This window comes from Ursus arctos, unplaced genomic scaffold (assembly GCF_023065955.2).
Source record: "Ursus arctos isolate Adak ecotype North America unplaced genomic scaffold, UrsArc2.0 scaffold_1, whole genome shotgun sequence".
Lineage (NCBI taxonomy): Eukaryota > Metazoa > Chordata > Mammalia > Carnivora > Ursidae > Ursus > Ursus arctos.
Window position 1 is genome coordinate 60,156,405 of NW_026622763.1, and position 23,244 is coordinate 60,179,648.

The window sequence follows — 23,244 nt, forward strand, 5'->3', positions numbered from 1 at the left end:
TGTTCCCACCAAAAGGTCTAGAGAAGAATCCTTCCTTGCCTCCTCCAGCTTCTGGTGGCACAGAGCTTCTGGTGGCCCCAGCTGTGCCTCGGCATGTGGCAGCACATCTCCAGTCTGTGGCTCTGTCTTCACGTGGTCTGTCTTCTGTGTGTCCCCTCCTCTTCTTATTAGGACACCAATCATTGGACTGAGGATATTGGTATCCAATCCTGTAAGACCTCATCTTAATTACATTTGCAAAGACCCTATTTCCAAATAAGGTCTCATTCTGAGGTTCCAAGTGGACATGAATTTTAGGGGGTACTATTCAACTACTACATGCCTCATAGGACAGTTCTGGGGATTATATGAGTTGCAATTAAAGCACTAGAACAATGCCTGTCACAGATGACTTAGCTGAGGTTGACTTCTAAAACTTTATCTGTGGCTCAAGCAGTTTCACCCATGTTACAAATGCCCAGTTACAAATATGTACAGTGACCCACTGTACCTTCAATACAAGCCACTTAAAACTGCCCTCATTTTCACCCCAAATGAGAACCACTGGATTCCTCAATTCTTGTAAGTGGTATCACCAACCTTATTTACCTGTCCTCTGCTTCCCAAGATTCAAAGCCTCAGCATTTATAACTCCTCCTCCTTTGTTGTTTTATCTAATCAACCTTTCGGCCCTATTGAGTGTACCATGAGAACAATTAACTTGTTACTCTCTCTTCTCCCTTCCAGGTCAGGCTTCTTTAATATTCACCCGGATGAGAAATAGCATAGTACAGTCACACAGTAAATCACAATAAATGCACACACACACACATATATTTCAGAGGGCAGAAAAATAACTACATTTCCTTTAATTCAGATAATATGTCTATTTAATGATTTAATGAAAAAATATGGGATATAATATACAATAAAGAGGGCTTAGTAGTTCTGCATGTGAACTAGCTCTATTATAGAGAAAGGAGAAGCTTTGGGGGGGGAAAGGAAAACATTTACTATGCTTCTAATCTGTAAGATGTAAACAAAGGCATGGTGATCTGGCATGGATTCTGTCCATTTTACAACCCTGGCCTCAGTTTCCTCAGCAGTAAAATGTGCCCTTGAAAGAGTTATTTAAATTCTCTAATCTTATAGATAATGCTTTATCATCCATTAATTAAGGTTATACTTACCCATAAGTTTGACATAAAAATTAAATGAGAAAACTATATGTAAAATGCTTTAGAATAGTACTATGCCCCAACACTTGCAATAAATGTTAACTATTACATACAATTTTAGAATCCTATAGACCTTAATTCTCTAAAATTCTTGCACCTATTTGTTTGTTGTTTCATTTGATGGCTCATTTCATTTGAAGTATATTTCCAGATTCTGTTGCATTTTAACAAAGCCATGTGATTTGGGTGCAGTGCGTGCAATGGTTAGCAAGAACTTGGCTTCTGAGTCATTAGCTGCTGTTGGGCCAATCCTTTCAGGCAGTGATGTGCTCTGACCTGAGCCTAGTGCTCTCTGGCGTCCTTATCTATAAAAAGGGGTTAAAATGTGTTACGAGAGCTAAACAACACACAGTGAGCATTCAAAAAATGGTGGCTGGCCATAATAGAGTGTTTCTGGGTCTCAGGTTCTAGGTGAATATCAATGGGTGCTCTTAACTTCTTTTCATTCTTTCAAAAAGAGGATGTGATTTGGGTGGGGGGATGGGCAAAATGGGTGAAGGGAAGCAGAAGATGCAGACTTGCAGTTACAGAATGAGTAAGTCATGGAACTGGAAGGTGCAGCATAGGGAACGGTCAATGATATTGTAGGAGCATTGTATGGTGACAGTAGCTACAGCTGTAGTGAGCATGGCATAACATACAGAGAAGTGGACTCACTATGTTCCGCACCTGAAACTCAGGTAACATTGTGTGTCAATTATACTCAAATTTTTTTAAGGAGTATGCGATCCATTATGGTGCAGAAGTTGCATGAGGTATCTGGGCAGAAAGAATTAGAGCACTGTGATAGGAGCTCTTATACTTCTAATGTTAGAACAATCAACATATATTCAGCACCTATTGAATGTTGAGATTCTGAAGCATGTTGGATCAGCTGAAAGTGATCGCTCAGGAAAGTGAATGAGAGCCTTAATTCTGAGATAGAACTAGCAGGATTAAAATAGAGATGAGCTTTTGTAACTTCTGGATGACTTCTTTTAAAAATATCACGCCATCAATAAAAACTCCATTTAACAGCAATTATATTAAATGAGTCTAATGTGTGTGGTTGAAAACACTCAGACAACTCTTTACATATACCTCGTATCCTGTGTAAGGCCATGACTATTTCACTATGAATACATATTTTATTCCACGTATTAACAATATCCTCCATAGTAGTAGGTCATAAATGTCTAGGAGAGACATGTCCAGAAACTTTGTAGTTAATGGGAAAATAAATACCAAAAAGTTCAAACTACATATGCACACATCCCTTGTTAGAATGTCTTTTTTTGAAGCAGTTTAAGGAAATAAACACTGAGGTATTACTTTGACGAAGTAGATAACGACCTATTGAAATCTATGCAGGGTTGCATATTGTCTTTTGTCTACCACCCTGTTTCCTAAAAGCACACACAAAAACAGCTTATGAGCTGGGTAGGAATTCTCACTGCACCCACACGAAGGATAGAAACATATCATAAAGCAACAGGTGAGTACACACCTGTAATATTGGAAGTCATTTGCTTTTGAAGTGATAGAAAGGTGATCAGAGGGGGTACAGTTAAGAAAATACTTTGTAGCAAAAGTCTCACCTGATTGTTAAGGATTCAGATTGTGTCTGACAGAATCAGGAAGCATTGCCTCTAAAGCAGATTTGCATGTCTATGGCAAAGGAATCACGGTTGGAAGGACACTTGGAAGGACACGGTTGGCCCTGAAGGACAAGGTTGAAAGGTTGCTCTGAAGGACAAAAGGGCCCACCTCTCGGAGTTTCAGTTTGACATGGGGAGAGAGCTTTAGTCATAGAGGAGGCCTGAATCTGAGCTCAAGGTCCATTCTGTCACTCACACTTGTTTCCTGCTCTGCTTTTATTGGCCCCATGTCTGAGTCCTAGAATAATATAGGCTTAATAAGTGCTGAATATGTTGACTATGCTAACATGAGAACTATGAAAGACTAAGAGATTGAAACAGTTGCTTCAATAAGGGCACAATTGAACGTCAGAGACCTAAGCAGTATTACTGGGGACCCTTCTAATCAACCGGGATATGAAGGGAGAAAGGATATTGTTCCTACTTTGACCCAGACCACCCTTTGCCTTGATATCAAGAGGAGTCTAATTGACAACACTTCATGGAGCAAAGATGTGCCTGATGGGAAGCTGCAGCACTTAGTGGAGTCTGGTGACACCCAGTGGGAGACTGCTGCACCTGGTGGGACAGTCAATACAGTCCAACTGGAATACACTTCTGCGTGAACACTTGTTACACACTTATACGCTGAAAAGTCCTGAATGCCTTGGAACACAGGACCAGGGCAGAGTGGATTTTTAAAGAGGCCTAAGCTGGGTCCAACAGTCAAAAAAGAGATTTGAAGTATCACTGATTTTAGATCCTATTACATCTTCAGATTACTAAAGTCTGGGAAAATCAAATTATAAAGATGAAATTTTCATATTTCCAATTGTTTATAGGTTTTTGGTTTGAGTCTTCTAATTCACAGAGTTGAATAATTAAAGGCAAAAATTAGTTTTCCCTTAAATATCTTATTTTGCAAGTTTTCCCTTATACACACTCATCTCCATGCACATAAATACATACACCTCTCTCCAATAAAAGTAAAATGTTCTTTTTTTTTAAAGATTTTATTTATTTATTTGACACAGAGAGAGAGACAGCCAGCGAGAGAGGGAACACAAGCAGGGGGAGTGGGAGAGGAAGAAGCAGGCTCCCAGCAGAGCAGGGAGCCCAATGTGGGGCTGGATCCCAGGACCCTGGGATCACGCCCTGAGCCGAAGGCAGACGCTTAACGACTGAGCCACCCAAGCTCCCTAAAAGTAAAACGTTCTAAGTATTTGTCCTTTAGTTGTAGGAAATGTACAGCTCTCTCCAGTAAAAGTAAAACATTCTAAATATTCATCCTTTGATTTTAAGAAGTAGGTAGTTACTAAAAATTATTTTCTAAAATGTGTATCAGTATTTTATGTAGCTTTGCCCTCCAGCCCCCATTGGAATATAAATGTGAATATGGTTGCCAAAGATGATACTTCTAAGAAATAATTAAATTCTGGTTCAATTCACTTCAGACAAACTGGGAAATGTCTTGTATTTTATCGCCTCTAGCTTCTCACACTAAAAGCAATCCCTAAGGAATTTGCTGCATGGAATGTTTTTTCTATCTAAAGCAACCGTCGGCTTTATGACAGAATCGACCCCAGTTATATTTCTTGAAGTTCAAATATTTGGTATTTCTTCAATGAGTAAACTACACTGCAACATGCCACAAGGGAAATTGTTTTAAAACAGAGAAGGGACAGATAAGAAAGCTGATCACATAACACACATGTTTGGTCTATCTAGCCCGCCAGTTTATTTTGGTGTTTTGGTCAAATGAAAGTAGATTGATAAATATATTTTAAAAATGAATTCTAGATGGATTATACCATAAAAACTTTAAAATGATAGTGTAAAATAACCTAGAAGACAATGTCGGTACATAGAAAATATTGAGTCTGGAAATAGAAATATATTTATAGAATATATCTAAGACATAAATGTAAAGTTAAGGTGAGAATTTACAGAGAATAAAAAATGAAAGAGAGGACTATAGAAGTGATTAGAAAAAATTCTGAAAACCAAAACATGATTGAAAGATAAGTGGCATATTAGAAAACATGGCAGATAAAACAAATACTTTAAAAGAATAATGAATTAAATAAGGCATGAAAACTTTGTAGAAAAATATTAATTTGCCCAAACAGCTAAATCTCCTTCATAAAGAAATATAAAACACCTATAAATTTAGAATTCGCTTTACAAAGATAATATTCAAACTTTGCAAGAGTGTGGGAAAAGAAACATTTGTACATTGTTATTGGAATATAAATTGATTTCACTTTTGCAGGAAACAGAAAAATAGTCAACCTCTAATTACAAAATTCTGCATTTATGGATCTGTTATAAACATGACATGGAAAAAATAACTGTATAAAACATTAAGTGAAAAAAACCCGGATTCACAAGGATAGTGAAAGTATGAAAGGCAGTTTTAAATCAAGATAGGAACTGAAGGATTTAAAAAATAGTGTCCTGCGGCACCTGGGTGGCTCAGTTGTTAAGTGTCTGCCTTCGGCTCAGGGCGTGATCCCGGCGTTCTGGGATCGAGCCCCACATCAGGCTCCTCCGCTGGTAGTCTGCTTCTTCCTCTCCCACTCCCCCTGCTTGTGTTCCCTCTCTCACTGGCTGTCTCTCTCTCTCTGTCAAATAAATAAAATCTTTTAAAAAAAATAGTGTCCTATATTTGTACACAAAAAATCAGTTAATATATCTAAATCTGTCTCATACCATATAAACATATAAATCCATTAATTAACACAGTAACTACCTATGTAGGACCTACTATGTGACTGATACAATTTTTCATGGATGGGTTGTATTGAGGGAGTAAATTTTTCTTCTATTTTTCTTGTCAGGTGAAGAATATAGTCTTCTGTAAACAAATTGGAAGGTCCATAGTGATATAAAAATTGTATAAAGAATCTCTTTCTCAGGGTAGCTGAGTAGCTCAGTCAGTTAAATGTCTGACTCTTGATTTTGGCTCATGTCATGACCTCAAGATCCTGGATTGAGCCCTGTGATGGGCTTCGTGCTCAGTGGGGAATCTGCTTGAAAATTTCTTCTTCTGCCTTCTGCTCCTCTCCCTGCTCACATGTGCTCACTTGCTCTCTCTCCAATAAATAAATCTTTAAAAAAATATACCTTTCTTCCTCTTCTAAGGTGAGTTTAGATAGCCTTACCTTAGGATATTAGTATATTTGACACTATACCTTCTGCATTAAGATTAGGCCGTTAAAGTTTATATATGAATCAATGAGAGAAATGATGAACACCACACAACTTAATATTTGTAGAGTTGAAAGAAAATTTATTACTAGCTGGTGATCAGTTACTACACATCACTGGAAGGTCTATTACAAATGGATCTTTTGTGACTTTAATCATATTTTTAATTATTTTTTTGGTCTTTCCCTTACTATGGTGAATTACCACAAGATTTACTTGGCAGGATTTGACAGGGGATTACTTCCTCCTCTGTGATGTACTTTCTCTCAGTGACTTCAGGCTCCGAGCCTACCAGGTTTTCCTCCCACCTCACTGGTTGTGCCTTCTCAGTTCCTTTTGTTTTTTTATTCTCCTCTTCAGACCTCTCAATGGTGTTATGACCCAGCGATTAGTTTGGGTCTTCAGCTCTATCCATATTCATCTCCTTGGTAATGTCATCCAGCCTAGTGGCTCCAATTACCTTTATACACAACTGATTCCAAAATTTATATCCTTTAAATTCCGTGTTCACATATCAAACCACCCTGGAAATATAAGGGATATTCAGTTGGATATGCAACAGACACCTCAAACTTACTATGCCCCTCACAGAAACCATGATCTCCAGACCTCTAGCAACTCCCTCACTAAGGAGGGAAAAACCCAAAAACCCAAAAACAAAACTTGCTTCTCTTGCAACCTTCTTCATCCAAGGTAATGACAGTTCCATTTTCCCAATCACTCAGATCAAAAACTTCAGTCTCCCTTGACTTCTTTTTTACTCTCACATTTCACATCCTGTCTATTAGGAAATTCCATTGGCTCTCCTCTCAGAAGATATTTCACTTTTGTTTAAGCTATCAATACTCTTCACCTGGATTATGGCAATTACCTTTTAATGGGTCTGTTTTTAACTTTGTACACTATAGTCTATTCTAACTACATCAACAAGAGTGATACTTTCGATCTCTTATAACACCTGCAAAGCCTAGGGTCTGGATCCCTGTTACCTCTGACCTCCTCACCTGCTGCTTTCTCACTAGCTCACTCTGCTTGAAGCACAGTGCCTTCTTTTTTCTTCCTTGAAAATGCCAGTCATCCACTCACCTTAAGTCCTTTACACTGTCTGTTCTCTCTGCCCCAGTACTTTCTTTCTCTGGATATCTGCATGGCCAACTTCCTAGCTCCTTTGAGTATTTTCCCAAATGTGTCACCTTCTCAATGAAACTTATGTGGACTACTATAGTTCAAATTATAGCCAGTCGATCTGAACTTCTGAGATCCCTTCCCCTGCTTTATATTTTGCCATGAATGATACTTGTATCTTTCTAGCATATTTTATCATTTATTTATTTATCATGTTTGGTGCTTATTATTGGAAATTTTCCACTAAAAATAAGCTCCACAAGGTCAGGAATTTTTTTTCTTTCTTGTTTACTTGCATATTCCAGTATATAGAAGAATGCTTGCCATATGGTAGATACTCCAGAAATATCCATTGAGTGAATTAATGGACTATAAATGATTATAAGCTGTGATCATGCCTATATGGGTAACTGCTGGGTTCCCAGAGTCTAGCACTTGGTTTAGCACTTAGTACACTACAAGAATATTTGCTGAATGAATGAATGAGTGAGAATGAGAATGAGAAGTGGATTTATTAATCGTGACACAACCTTTGGTCACAAGTCCATAGTTTATGATAGCATGTATTTTTCTTTGTCGCTTCAAATTAGTAATACTTATAAAGCCTTATAAGCTACACAAAGGTAGTAAGTACTTAATGAGTTTCCATAGGGCATAACCATAGACTAAGAAATGGAGTGATGGTAATCACCTGCTGCTGTGAATGATGCTATGAACATGACCTGGTCCAAATGCTATCCCCGTCCTCTGGGAGTGCAGAGATCTTTCCTTGGCTACATTCTGAGTAATAAATTTTTTTTCCAGTAGTTCTTAGTAGCTGTTTTTAGCTTTTGTGGTGGTTTTCTCCCTCACTTTTATTTTGAAAATTTTAAAACCTACATACATTCTCTAATTATAGGCAGACATTGCATGGAAGATTCAAACCTTTACAGATAGCTCTCTGTCTCTGAGGCAACTGCCTTGAACATTTTCTCTCTATGGTTTCCTGGGATAACCAATAAGGAGACAGTAATAACTCTCTATTTTCTACTCAGGGACTTTACCATGCTTTAGACTAGTAAAAACATAGTTTACACGTGTTTTGGGGACTCTTGGCTGTAGAAATTTTCTAGCCCACAATTACATTTCAAGAGACTTCTAAACTGTCACTAAGCTGGAAACCACAGTTGGATAAAGTTTAGAGGAGGGTTATTGATATTCATCCATAGCTGCCCTATAAGTGGTGTTTATCCACCTGCATGGTCATCAGAATTCATGGGGAGTAGTAAGGTCATGGTGACACGGACTGAGGCTTTAAGGGAAGATGCATGATTTCCCATGACGACACAGAGACTGACATCTGGGAGGGTTGACTGAGGGTTTGGCAGTTTTCTTAACACTCAACTCCTCTTACCCTGCTGAAAAGCTTCATGGATATTTCAACTACATTGACTATTCCTTTACCCCTGCTCCTTAGTAATGTGTTTCTTTCCTTAGCTCTACATGTTTGTTTCAGTGTAATCAAAACTAAGATAAACAGTTTTGCTCATAGGGTTTCTAATAGCAAGCACACTGTAAACATGTTTGATGTAAATGAATCAGAATCATTACTTGGTGCACACGACATTTCTTATTTAAATTCATTTACACTATCTTAACAAAATCCCAATAGGAACTAGACTTCTACACTACACCTTTTTGATATGATATGATATTGATATCTATGTATAATTAAGATAATCTCAAATAGTGGAGAAAAAGAATGAATAAGCAGTTGGGGTTTCTTCTATTTAGGCAACCAGGTCAAACTGGCCCTGTGAAGGAACACCATTTATGGCTTGGTTTTGTAAATTAAATTCTGTGATTACAGTAAAAATCCAGCTCTGAACAGGAGGTTTTTTTGCGAAAGCATATCCTGCAAGAGCCAGACAATTCTGAAATAGATTCAAGCTGTTTAGATTATCTCAACCCAAGAACAACTAAATACTGCCATGAAAAGGACTATCAGTAGTAAATTCTGGGTTGGAGTTGCAGGTACATAAAAGCCAAATCCTTAAAGAGCCCTCCCACTCAGCAGGAGCTTGGAAAGGGTAGTAAGAGGAAGAAATTAATTCTCACTTGTGGTTTTAACTGGCCCAACTACCTCCAGTCCCTTGGTGTCTCAAATTATTCCAAGCATGAGAATGAAAATTTGCTAGATGTGCATATTTCCAAGTTGGAAAAGCTAGTCCTTTTCCAGGAAAATTTAAAATTTGCCAGTTTTGAGATGAACTTTTTATGCATTTCCTCAATAGTCTTAAATTGTTCATGGATTGTGTATTTTGTTTCACAGTTATCTTTTTTTACGTTTTTATTTTTTTTAAGTTTTTATTGAAATTCCAGTTAGTTAACATAAAGTATAATATTAGTTTCAGGTGTAGAATTCAGTGATTTATCACTTACATACAAGACCCCGTGCTCATCACAAGTGCCCTCCTTAATCCCCGTCACCCATTTAACCCATTCCCCTACCCCCCTCCCCTCTGGTAACCATAGTTTGTTCTCTATAATTAAGAGTCTGTTTCTTGATTTGTCTCTCTTTCTTATTTTCCTCCTATGTTCATTTGTTTTCTTTTTTTCAAGTTTTTATTTAAATTCCAGTTAGCTAACATATAGTGCAATATTAGTTTCAGGTATAGAATTTAATAATTCATCACTTACATACACCACCCAGTGATTATCACAACCAATGCCCTCCTTAATACCCATCACCCATTTAGCCCATCCCCCACCCATCCCTCCAGCAACCCTCAGTTTGTTCCCTGTAGTTAAGTGTCTGTTTTATGGTTTGCCTATCTCTTCCCCCAACCCTGCTCTGTTCATTTGTTTTGTTTCTTAAATTCCACATATGAGTGAAGTCATATGGTGTTTGTCTTTCTCTGGCTGACTTACTTCACTTAGCATAATACTCTCTAGCTCCATCCCCATCATTGCAAATGGCAAGATTTCATTCTTTTTTATAGCTGAGTAATATTCCAGTGTGTGTGTGTGTGTATACACACACACCACACCTTCTTCATCCATTCATCAGTTGATGGACATTTGGGCTCTTTCCATAATTTGGCTATTGTTAATAATGCTGCTATAAACGCCTGGCTGCATGTATCCCTTCGAATAAGTATTTTTGTATCCTTTGGGTAAACACCTAGTATTGAAATTGCTGGATTGTAGAGTAGTTCTAATTTTAACTTTTTGAGGAAACTCCATACTGTTTTCCACTGGTGGTTGCATGTACCAGCTTGCATTCCCACCGACAGTGCAAAAGTGTTCCCCCTTTCTCCACATCCTCACTAACACCTGTTGTTTCCTGTGTTGTTAATTTTAGCCATTCTGACTGGTGTGAGGTAAATATCTCATTATAGTTTTGATTTGTATTTCCCTAATGATGAGTGATGTTGAGCATCTTTTCAAGTGTATGTTAGGATCTGTATGACTTCTTTGGAAAAATGTCTATTCATACAAAGGAGTGAAACTGCACCACTTTTTTACACCATACACAAAAATAAATTCCAAGTAGATTAAAGACCTAAATGTGAGACAGGAAGCCATCAAAATCCTGGAGGAGAACACAGGCAGTAACCTCTTTGACATTGGCAGCAGCAACTTCTTACTAGATATGTCTCCTGAGGCAAGAGAAACAAGTGAAAATAAACTGTTGGGACTGCATCAAAATAGAAAGCTTCTGCACAGTGAAGGAAACAATCAACAGAACTAAAAGGCAACCTATGGAATAGAAGATATTTGGAAATGACGTATCTGATAAAGGGTTCGTATCCAAAATACATAAAGAATGTATAAAACTGAACACCCAAAAACAAATAATCCAGTTTAAAAATGGGCACAATTTTTTGCCTTTTTATAAATGCAAGCAAGTACAGATATTTCTATAGATTGTCTCATTTTCATTACACAGCCTAAAGTATTATTTAAAGTATACAAAAATACTCACAGAGCAACATGGTAGATAACCAGTTGGCAATTTCCTTTAACCACAGTAATCATCACAATATTGCTAATTAATTTGGTATTATTCTTAGCTATATAGTATGTTACTAATAAAATGAATAATAGTACATATCAATTTCTGAAAATTAGATTGAATAATTTCATTGTCTGGTTAAATAAGTGCCCTTCATTTAACTCTGTGCCCAGCATTATCTTCCAATAGCACAAATATTTTAAAACAATTTATATTTACTTAAATCTATTCCATTTTTACATGCTTATAGTATATTCTCTCTTAATACTCACATATTTTAAGTTATACACTTGAATTTGATTTTCATTTGAACATCTGACCAAAAGCAAATCATTTCAAGCATAAATATTTAGTCTCTCAAGAAGAAATGGATTTATTTTCTTTTAGTGTACATGTATAGTATATATATTTCATTTGGACATTCTTGTCTATCAAGACTTAACAAACCTATCCAAAAAAATACTTTGTACAAAGATAAATACTAATTCTGATTAGATAGCAGTTGAAAATCTAAGCAAAATGATAAAAATTCATTTTGTCACCTGATATTATATCAAATTACTTATGAATGATTCTCTTGAACTATAAATTTGTGTGTGTGTGTGTGTGTGTGTGTGTGTGTATGTTTGTGTGTGACAGAGAGAGAGAGAGAAAGAAAGAGTGGGAGAGATGAAGCTATGTAGTTGAATATACTTTTCTTAAAATAAGGCTGCAGGGAGTTGATGGGTAAAGGATGTTTTTTCAACCTTAAACAAGTAGTAAATTGGGTGACATTTGGTGTTTATAACAGATGAAAACCAGATGAGAATTTCTTTCTGCTCTAACCTCTGATGACTAGACAAGCTCAGTTTCTTTAAATTCTGTGCTTAATATTTACACTGACTCTTATTTGAAAAGACAGTCTAGGATGAATAGATAAAAAACATTCTGAATGCCATCTCCCAGAAATGGCAATATAATCTTAACTTCTCTAAGAAAAAATTGAGGTAATATGCCAGGTTTTGAAAGTCAAGGGCTTTCAGATGATAACTGGTAAGTTTTCCCGAACATGTAAAGCCTTAAACTAAATTTTTAACACCCAAATTCCCTATTCACACATGCACAGTCTTCGCAGTTACATGGGAATATAAACCATGATTTAAAAAATAAAAACTTTAAAATTTGAAAATAAAAATAGGTAATCTGTTTCCCAGGGCAGATCGAATTATTCGAAAGTTTTGTCTTCCTTTCCCAGAAACAAATACTGAAAGCAGTTAACCAAGATCAATATTAGAATAAATGAGTATATAGTTCTGGATATGTTGAGTTTGTGGTGCCTGTGTTGGTAAAGGACTTTTTTAACCTTAAAGAAGTAACAAATTACATCGAGAGAACACTGACATTTAAGAAGTTAGTAAAAGCAGAAAAATAGGACACAAAGGGGACTGAGAAGGAGGATCAATTAAGTGCAGCACAGGGACCACCAGCAGAATGATTTCTCAGAAGGCAAGAGAAGTTGAATCCTCAAGAAAGTGGCAAAGGCTGAGGAACGGTGAAATTAGGTTAAAGCTTGAGGAACGCCAGTTGGATTAGGCCAATCAAAGGTCACTACAAACAATTTTGGCGAAGAGATTGAAATGGAAATCATATCAGAGTAGGTGGTTGAGTGCACGGGAGGCGAGAAAGTGGGCGCAGCAGCACAGGCCGCTCTTTCTTTCTGGATAAGACACAAGCAAGAGGATTATGTGTGGTTAAAGGAGGTTTTTGCTCGTTTGCTTACTTTTAGGATAGAAGATAGTTGAGTACGTTTTACAAACTGAGTGGAAGAAGGCAGTAGAGAGAGGAGAGAATGAAGTTCTAGATAGAAGGCAGAGGCAGATCCCTGAGCAGACTGGAGTTGAGGATGTGTGTGGGAATCCTTCCGAGACCATCGGCAGTCCCAATCCCCCTTACCCTGCTCTGTTTTTCTTTTATCTGCAGCATTGGTTACTTTCCATAATACTATATAATTCATGTATTTGTTACATTTATCACTTGTCTTCTCCACCTCTCTCAATCTCTTATGTGAACTTTTCATTTCCTACTATTCCTACTTATCCTTTAAATGACTTGTCCTTCCAGGGCTATGAAGTTCACAGAGAAAGAGATGCTTATCTTTTGTTCATTCACATATTTCAAGCACCTAGAACATGGTGGACATTCAATAAATACTTGTTGAAAGATGTTGGATTGTATACTTTTAAAAAATATTGGGATTAGCTTGAAAGATTTTATTTATTTATTTTTTTACCTGTTAAGTAGGAATAATTAAGCTGCAATTTACAAGAAAGGTAAGGTAAGAGAGATTTCATATACACGGAAAGTTAAAAATTCACTGTATGGATCAGATGTTATTTGTGGAGTAACTCACAAGCCCTATTTAAGTTCATCATTTGTTTATCTCATATAATAGTTTATTTTCTTTTTAATAAGTTGCCATCATTTAAACATTAGATTTAGCTCACAGTTTCAAATGTATGGCTTGTCTTGGAAAGCAGGAGGATGTGGCAATACTTGACTCATCTCTGTGTGACAGAAATCACCTGGATCTGATTTGAAGGTCTCCCCTCACCACCACCCTCCAGGACGTAGGCTCACAAGATAAAGCACGTGATCTTCATTTGCCAAAGTCTTACGCATTCACTATGATATCCTCAACACTTAAGTCACCATGTTATTGAACTTGAGTTACTGTTTTTCATAGTATGGCTGCTTCATGCTGCCTGGCCTCTTTGGGCAAATGTTTCTGCAAGCCGTAATACTGATAGTATTCAACTAACAAGTAATTTGTGTTCCAGTGGGATTTTCCAGTATCTTTAGATACTCACCTCACCATGGCTAGTCAGGCTGTACATGAGCTTGCTACCCCCGTCTTCTGACCTCCATTCACAATCTCCACTTGGCTTTAAATGCACTCCTATCTTCTATCTTCAGTGGCCCTCTTCCTTTTTCTTAAAGATGTCAAGCTCCCTCCAGTCTCTATACCTTTACGTTTTCAGTTTGCTTTACTGCAATTTCTTTCCTTCGGATAATCAGCATGGCTGGCTGCTAATTTTACCACATGTGCAAACGTGCATTAACAAGCAGCTCCTTCCCTCAGAACCATACAAGTTGTTCTGAAATCTCAATGAATTTCAGCTTTCTGCCCTTTTCAGTTCTCCAACAAGCAGCTTGCATGAATGGTTTACTCAAGGCAAGGGGGATGGTTTCCTACTGGCAGGATTAATTTAAATTGATAGGTAGAACCAGGTGACAAAGACTGCACACAGAACTGATTGGACTCCCTAGATTCTACTTTGAAGAATATATGCTATTAGGCTTATTAGATACTCCAGCCTTACTCATGCAAATGCAAGTGTGCCCATTCAATGTATCTGGCCAGTAGAAACATCTTGACGAACACTCTGAAGAAAAATTATTTCTTGCACATTATATACTAATTAATAAACTTTCTTATACTGACTGGAGTTATAAATAGTGCTCCTCTGAAGTGGCTTTTCCATTAGGGTCCTTCAGATGCTAACTAGCTCTCCTTGGAGTGTTAGTCCTGAGTAGTGTACTTGACATATTAATCAACCATCCCTAAGGGGTAGATAAAATTAACACGAATTTACTTCCGTACATGTACACTCACATATATCACAGTCTCTATTCTGATGTGTTTTGCAGTACATCATAGGAAACATACCAGTTAGGAATCAATCACTCATACATAAAGCCAAATGATGAGAATTCTTTCCTCCCCACCACCCCCAAACCAATTTTGAGTGAATTGACATGAGAATAAAAAATTAGATTACTACAGGGACTAAGAGTACCATTCAATCCTTTACTCCATCTATGGGAAATAACAGGATTTGAGAAAATTGTTTCTGGAACCTCCCGTTATAACTTGAAATATATTTGGTTACAGGAACAAAGTCAGTCTTGTTTGGCTTAAAATGGATCTGCTGGTTTTGCATTTCTGGATCTTCATGGGTTGAATAGGCATTGAAGGCTTCCCTGAATAACTATCATGAAACCCAAACTATGTGTTCCCATTTTTCTTATCCTGATCCTTCGAGTATATATATTGCACACAGGCGTAAGCAGCAGTGTAGGATTTACTGACAATTTTGTAATAAAATGAGGAGAGAGTCTAATATCAAATATTCCAATATAAATTCTCAAAATTCTCATGAGACATTGCTCTCCTTTCAGGTATCTCTCTCATGGGATCCAACAGATAGCATCCCCTCTCCTTCCCTTACTTCAGATGCTGCCCAGGCCCTTCCGATGTTGTCCCTTCTCTTCCAAAAGCAAAAGGTTCCCTTTTCTTTCACATGCATGATAACCCTACATTTTTCTCTGAATCCTAGATATCAACTGATAGCAGGTCCCAGAGCCCCAGCCTCCATGATTAATGAATTAATCAAAACAGCAAATGTAGGTCTTTTCCTCTGGAGGATTTGTGTGTCAGCAATCTAGAAAAATAAAACAAAATTCCCCACATTTTGCATCTGTCCGTATAAAAAAAAAGATTGAGTTCCAAATATCTTATGAACACATTTTTGGAACACAAGCTCTTCTTAATTTGTAGACTTCTTGACTAATGGAAGAAGAAAAAAAATGCTCATTAATTCTGGATTTTCTTTGCATATGATGGATGTGGTTTCTTATGATGATATTTGTTATGTAACAAAAAGGTACAAGCTGTTCTGTCTCAACACACACTAATCTACAGTTATTTGTGTACAGAATATTAACCTAAGAACAAATATCTAAAAGTAATTGGGAGATCAAAATAAGCCTCCCAAAATAACTTTGTAGGAAAAAAACATGAAAAATTTGATTCTAGTAATCGACTCTTCAACAGATGTAATCTGTCTCTCTACATTCTTTTAGTGATGATATTTTCTAGGAAAAAAATCAGAACTGAGGTCATTTGTAATTTTGCAATAATGTTGGTAGAGGAAGTAGTTCAGGAGATGTTGGAATTCCTAGGACATTTCCATAATTTATGGGAAAAGTACTTAAGAATATTTTAAAGTAGTACTGGCCTAGAAAAATATCTGCCTTACCCCTAAGTAGCATCAGCCCTGCAAACAGGCAGAGAACAGAGACCTATCTACATATTATGATGTAAAGGGGTGATACAGAGTCCTAATTTCCTATATAGTCTCAACTACTGCTATTATTCGAACCTTTTTTCAGGGGTATGAGAAAAGAATACAAACTCTCCAGGAAAAAAAAAATTGTTAAAATGTTCATCATATTAGGTCTCAAGGGAATGGAGGAAGAGCCTCAATTAGGAAGAGCTTGTAACTCAAATAATGAGATCTTGACCTGAAGGCAATGAGAAAGTGGATGCCCTAGTAGAAAAAGAACTAGATTAGAATTTAGGAAATTTGAGTTCTGATGCTAGTTCTGATATTGTCTTACTAAGGGATCTTGGACAACTCATTTAATTATTGGCAGACACAATTTCTCCAACTGTGAAATGAGAATAATAGCAGTAGTCCCTCCCACATTTCAGCATTATGTTAAGAATAGAAAAATATGTTTATTGCCCTGAAAAATTGAAAAGTGCTAGAATATGATATTACTATTAAACAGGATGATAGAATTAGAATCAGGAAAATAATAGGAAAAGCTGAACGGAGGCCCAATTTAGGTTAGCTAGTATTAATCATAAGCATTGTATAGCATGAAGGTGCAAAGAAAGGAAAGAAGAGGAAACTTCCAAAGTAATCTTCTACCCCAAGACATATTAAGTGTCCCACCAGGAGGTTGAGTAAGCCAGCATCATCTGAACCTTAGTTTTACCTAGAATTGGCAGAGACCGTAATGTAAGGGTAAATTAGGTGCATGTGAAAACATAGAAGAACAACAGCAAAAGTATGACATCAAAACCTGTAGATCCTATTTACTTGTATTTCAAAGCCAAATTAAAATAACGATAAGGAGGAAGCTCAAGAGCTAACTTGGGTATTTAAAAAGTTTTTCTTTGCTATGTTTTTCTAGAGTCTTCAGGAGATCGCTTTTAATGTGCTATGACATCATGTGTGTCAATATCTCATATGTCTTACAATTTACTTAAGTGGATGTTTAATCTGAGAAAACTAACACATCTTAAGTGTCATAAAGTCTAAGTTGTGATAATTCTGGGCAAAGCACTTCTTTTAGAATCACTCAAATTCTGTCTGGTTATTTACAAATCCACACAATGAGAGCTGACCACAAATGTTCAGGGTTTTGTAATAATAAAATTATTGCCTCAGGAACCAAAGAAAGCATGATTATAAGTTGTGATGATTTTGACCTCTGACCTGTAAGTCTGTGATATCCATCCTTCAAAAGTTGCCTTGCCTGTAAGGAGACAATTAATGATTTTGTAAAAAATCTGCTAAATTTTCTCTGCTACTTTAGTTCCAATAATGAATCTAAGGTTTAGATTTAATTTGAAGGACACTCCTGAGACATAATGGAACATTTCCCATTTTTGCCTGGTTCTCAGCTCATCATATGTTACATTCAAAGCTGGAGGTAGAGGCAGAAAAGAAAGAACAAAAAAGAAATACCCCAGTTGCTTTCTATTTTTCTTTTCTGTCTTCCATGACAAAAGAAGTTTCCAAGGAAGATATAAGATAGAAAGAATAGACTATTCAGGTTACTTTGGGTTTACATGTCAAAACCCAAATCTAATTAGTTCAGGCAAAAGGGAAATTTATTGAAAGACTGCTCAGTTACTTTACATTAAGGGAAGACAAACTATTAGGAAGGGAAGGAGAGGAAGCAGCTGAGCTTCAGGAAATAGATAATCTAAGGCTGCCATGTCTTCCATGTCAGCTTCATCCTCCTCGAAGTCCCCTGCAGATGAGCCCTCTCCTCAGGAGAGAAGTATGGTCATCAAGAGCAAACAATTTTAACATCTTACACCACCTATAATTTCAAAACTCTCGTGTAATGACTTGGTTTCAGACAGCAAAATCATGGGGGAAGGATTATGATTGGCCCAGCATGGGTCAGGTGCCCCTCATCTTGGCACGATGGCCAGAGGGCAAGGCGACATAAGATCCAAGCAGTGCTGATGGTTCCCTGTGTTTGGAGTGGTTCCTGAAGGAAAGTGGAAAGGAGTCATTGCCTGTGAACAGGGAGGGTAGAGAGCATCGCTGAAAAGACTGATCAGTAGGTGCTCATTATGAAGAACAAATCAGGAATACTTGGGGGTAGTATTAGTTGTTGAGAAAGAAATAAATCTTCCTTAGAAACTTAGAAAATTATACCTCTTATTTCTACCCACTTCTAATTGTATTCTGGTAGTACTGTTGGCGAATTTCCACAACATGTAGCCTCCAATTATAAAGAAGGATTGTGTTCTGAAGATTGACTTCTAAGATTTAGATCTTAAAATGCATAGAATCAATGCTGTGAGTGGTATTTTTTTAGGTCAGTTTATAGAAGTAGAATATAATATGCCTAAGTTATTGTAGTAACAGTCCATTTCAATGTCACCAAACATTCATTAGAGTATCTTTCAAAAGGGCCCAGCTTCCACACACCATGGAATACATTTGACCTCTTATTGATTTACCTCTTAGTGCATCAGGCAACCAGATCGTGGTTGGGTAAGAGTAGGCAGGAAAGGGAACTCTGCTGGAGTCCCGTGCACTTTCTGCATCTGGTGCAGTATGATGCAAAGAATATGGAATGAAAATCTCTCAACCTGTGTTCTAGATTGAGTAACTGCTGCTTGCTGTGAGACTTCAGAGAACAGGTCTTGGTTTTCACATCTTAATATGATGGTCATGGTGGTGATGGTGGTGAGGGCGTGCATGTGTGTTAGGAGGAAGTTAGACTGCTGTTTAAATTCAAGACTACCTTTTAAAGTTCTTTCAACCCTTGTACTTCTGTGATTGAAAAAATGCACTTTCTTACGGCACTATCGCTACTTAAGGGACGGCCCCTCTCTGAACTAATAGTTATATGGGGAGGGGACTAGAAAGGAAGTAGATGAGGAGCACAGGCTATTCTCCTTCTGTGTCCATTGGTTTGTATGTTTTTCTTAATAAACCCTCTGGCTGACAGAGGGGCCTGGCCACTCTCCTTTTCTGAGGTTCCCTATATTAACAAATGAGTAATGCCAAAACAGAATTGCAAAAATGATAGATTTGTCAATATTTTCTTTTGACACAATGGAACTTATGATTTGATACAATTAAATTATTCATAATTATATTTACAAAAAAAGAATGACTCATGGCATAATCCAGGTGGAATGATCCAGTAGTCAAATATGTGTGAAGTTTAATGAAATATACGTTTAAAAAATTGTCCATAAATTTGTCAATAAACATACCTGAGATTGTATATATGAACTCATTTGCAGAAAATATCAAAAGTTTAATTCATGGCCAATTTTGCAGAATGACCCTCTGGCATTTTGTGTGAGAGTTGCTGCTGCCTTGTATTAGTAAATTGGAGACTATTTCTAGTCAGTGTATCAAACCAAAAAAAAAGTTTATTCTGCTGTTTATTCTCAATAATTTCATGTTATTTCTAAAAATCTGGTGGTTACCTTATCATTTATCTATATATTTTTTCCCTCAGGAGTAGTTTCTATTATTTGAAGGAGAAATAAAAATAAGTAACCAAGAAAAGTTAAATAGATAGCAGTAAATTTGGAGAACAAATTGAGATGATTTTACATCATTTTGGGGTGTGATAAGCTATAAACATACATCAAGAGAATTCTTCCTCTCAAACTATGGGTATAAATGAAATTCAACATGGGGTTTGAAAAACTTTTATTTTTATTAATACTTTTAGGAGTTTTCTAATACAAAGATAAATTTTTATAAATTGAATGCAATGTGTGTACACTGAAACTAAGATTGTTTACTTTTTTAAGAGAAGAATTTGAAAATTCAAAAGCCATGATTTTAGAGCAATTAATTTATAATGTCTGAGCAGGTTGGGGGGTTCCAATTTTTGGTAATGAAATTTTTTTTCAGGTAAGTTTTGAGAATCTGAGGAAATTAGGTAAGTGAACCCTTTTTTCCCCTAGTTATTATATTTAAATATCATAGGATAGAAATAACAGAAAATTACAATATTAAGCAAAAAATTTTATTAATTTTTTCTTCCTCATGGAAACTATATAAAATCGCTGCCTGTAGAATGAATATACAGTTGCTCTTTTGCATCAAGTTTTCTTAATAAAATCAAAATTTAAGAAGCAAGAAATAAAATGGTATCAGCTCATCTAAGGAGAGTTTGCTAAAGATATGTAAGAAGAAGAGATACTGTGATTTTACATATGGGAGACAAATGAAACAGACCCCCTGTAGGGCAGCACATCGAAGAAGAAAGTAGGTCAGTGAGCCCCATGGCAATACAATGAATTGCTGTTATTTAAAGGGATGGTCAGAGAGTTAAGTTGCCTGTGAACAAGAATGCCTGTGAGAACAATGGTAAATGAACAGAAAAGCAGAGTCAGAGCAAAACAGTTGCAAGGCTCAGAGTATGAACTGCATGTCCTTGGGTTGGGCAGAGGATGAAACAGCAGAACAATGTCGTCATTCAGAGGCTTCCTGGCGGCCAGCAAGCCCCACAATGAGAAGCAAACTGAGCTGAGGCCCTCCACAGACAAAGTGGAGGAAAACAGCCTCAGGATATGGAGAGAACTGAGAAGAATTTGAGACTGGATGTTAACTAGCAACTCATCAGGATTAGCACTTTCCAATAAAAGAAAATTTTAAGTAACGAGAAACACTGGGGAAACCACAGTACTTAAATCCATTTGTTGTAAAAGCTATATACTCAATGGGATTAATTACCTGTGTTTAGGGATCAGGGCAACATTATATACCGGGGCAAGTACCATTTCTTGTTTCCATCTTTAAAATTTACTACATGTTTTCTTGAATTGTAATTGCTAAGTAAGTCTAGATTGGTAATCTAAAAAGTATAGGAGACTGAGAAGAACAAACTAACTTCAGACCAAGAACACTCTACTTTTTCTGCCATAGATGTGACTTAAATTGGTGTGGCAGAAGTTCATTCATCTGAAAAAAAACATGACTAGTATACTTTGAATGGGAAATACCTTTAATGAAAGTGAAATTGAAGTCAGTTATTTCTTCAGTTAAAATGAATTGAGCTTCTATGCTGTTAAGGCATTGTTCCAAGAGTAAAAAAATTTAATGTTTTAAACAGGAAAATGAAGTATGTCTTTTAGGAAATGTTAAAGCTTACTTATTAAAAGTTTTATGGGAAAGTGGTCTTCATGGTTGTAAGCTTTTTGTCAGTTGTATTTCCTTGTCTAGGTTCAGGCATTAGGAATATAGAGTTGGATTTTATCTCAATTGTAGTTCTGTCAGTATAATGCCCTGCTTTATTTCTGATAATTTTCCTTGCTTTGAAGTCTATTCAGTCTGAAAGCAGAATCAAACCAACATAAGTTGCTCCATCGTGAGTTACAGATACAGCAGGTAGAGTTGTTGCACAAAGTCAACTTAATTTTGCAGCAAATAAGGAGATCACAGGGAATAACTTCCAAAGCCATGATTCCCTGAACAAGGGTGGATGGGTTCCTTTTGTTTAGGTTTAGGATAAATATTTAAAAAGGGGAACCTTGTCACCATATGTAGAGGCAGGCATAAGATTGTGCCTTAAGGAAACATGAAACATACCTATACATGCATTGTATGTAACGTAAATAAGGCTTGTGCTCGTCCTTGGGCAGAGGCTTTAGTATTGTAATGAGGTAAGTGTAATTGTTGGTCATTCTAGAGGTCAGTCCGTGGTCCATCTGTGCAGGTCCAAGTTGGGGTTACGCTCAAACTGGTCTGGGTGGTCTGAGCTGGCTAGAGGTCTTGTCAGGGCAGTCAGTCTCACTCAAGGGGCTGTTTCGCTTTCCATTTGCCTAAGTTTAGAGATAAGCTAGAAAAAAGTTTAAAGAAAAATGTGGGTCAAAGGTGAGTGAGTACAAGCAGGTGGGCAGTAAAGGTCAGGTGGTGGGGTCTAGCTGGTGAAAAATTAATATGGCTACTCCTGCTTTCTTTGATTAATGTCAGCAAAATATATTTTCTCCACCCATTTATACTTTCAATCTGTATATATCTTTATATTTAAAGAAATTTATTTTTCTTAAAGATTTTGTTTATTTGGGAGAGAGAGCAAGAGTGAGCATGAGCAGGGGAGGTGGGGAGAGGCAGAGGGGGAAGCACACTCCTGGCTGAGCAGGGAGCCCGATGGAGGGCTCAAACCCAGCAGCACCCCGAGAACATGACCTGAGCCAAAGGCAGTCACTTAACCAACTGAGCCGCCCAGGCGCCCCTATTGAAAGACATTTCTTACAGACAATCTATAGTTGGGTCTTACATTAATAAATACCATGCTTTCTATTTGTTGTCCTTGTTCTTTGTCTCTATTTTTGTTTAGGTTTGCCCAAGAATTTGCAATATACATTTACAACTAATCTAAGTCTACTTTCAAACAACACTATACCACTTCACAGATAGTGTACCTTATAATAATAATACAATAATCTTATTCTCTCTTGTACCTTATAACATCACTGTCATTTATTTCACTTATATGTAAGCACACATCAGCATATATATATGTATATAACATATATATATATATCACATATATACACAAGGATATATAAATGAATACATTGTTGCTATTATTTTGGAACATCAGCTGTTAGATCAACTAAGAATAAGAGAAATTAAGGTTTTATTTTATCTTCATTTACTCTTCATTGATGATCTTCCTTTTGTTATGTAGGTCTATGTTGCTGATCTATGTTACTTTCCTTCTATCTAAAGAATTTCAATGTTTCTGGAAAGGCGGGTCTACTGGCAACAAATTCACTCAATTTTTGTTTGTCTGAGAAGTCTTTATTCCTCCTTCATTTTTGAAGGGTACGTTCACAGTGTATAGGATTGTAGGTTGCTGGGTTTTTTCTGTCAGCATTTGAAATATTACTGTTCACTCCTCGTTTGCATAGTTTCTGAGGAGAAGTTGGATGTGATTCTCATCTCTATTCCTCTCTAGGCAAGATGTTTTT

The 23,244-nt window shown here is 36.8% G+C and overlaps 2 protein-coding genes across 2 annotated transcripts in view; one reads left to right on the plus strand and one right to left on the minus strand.

The window, feature by feature from the left end:
- Positions 1-23,244, plus strand: part of PPP1R1C (protein phosphatase 1 regulatory inhibitor subunit 1C) — a 113,987-nt gene that overhangs the window by 81,360 nt on the left and 9,383 nt on the right. The gene's annotated exons all lie outside the window — the stretch shown is intronic.
- PDE1A (phosphodiesterase 1A) overlaps positions 9,750-23,244 on the minus strand; it is a 284,858-nt gene continuing 271,363 nt past the window's right edge. Inside the window, exon 17 of the mRNA XM_057303243.1 lies at positions 9,750-17,531. The gene's annotated coding sequence lies outside the window, so the exon portion shown is untranslated. The remainder of the gene's footprint in view (positions 17,532-23,244) is intronic.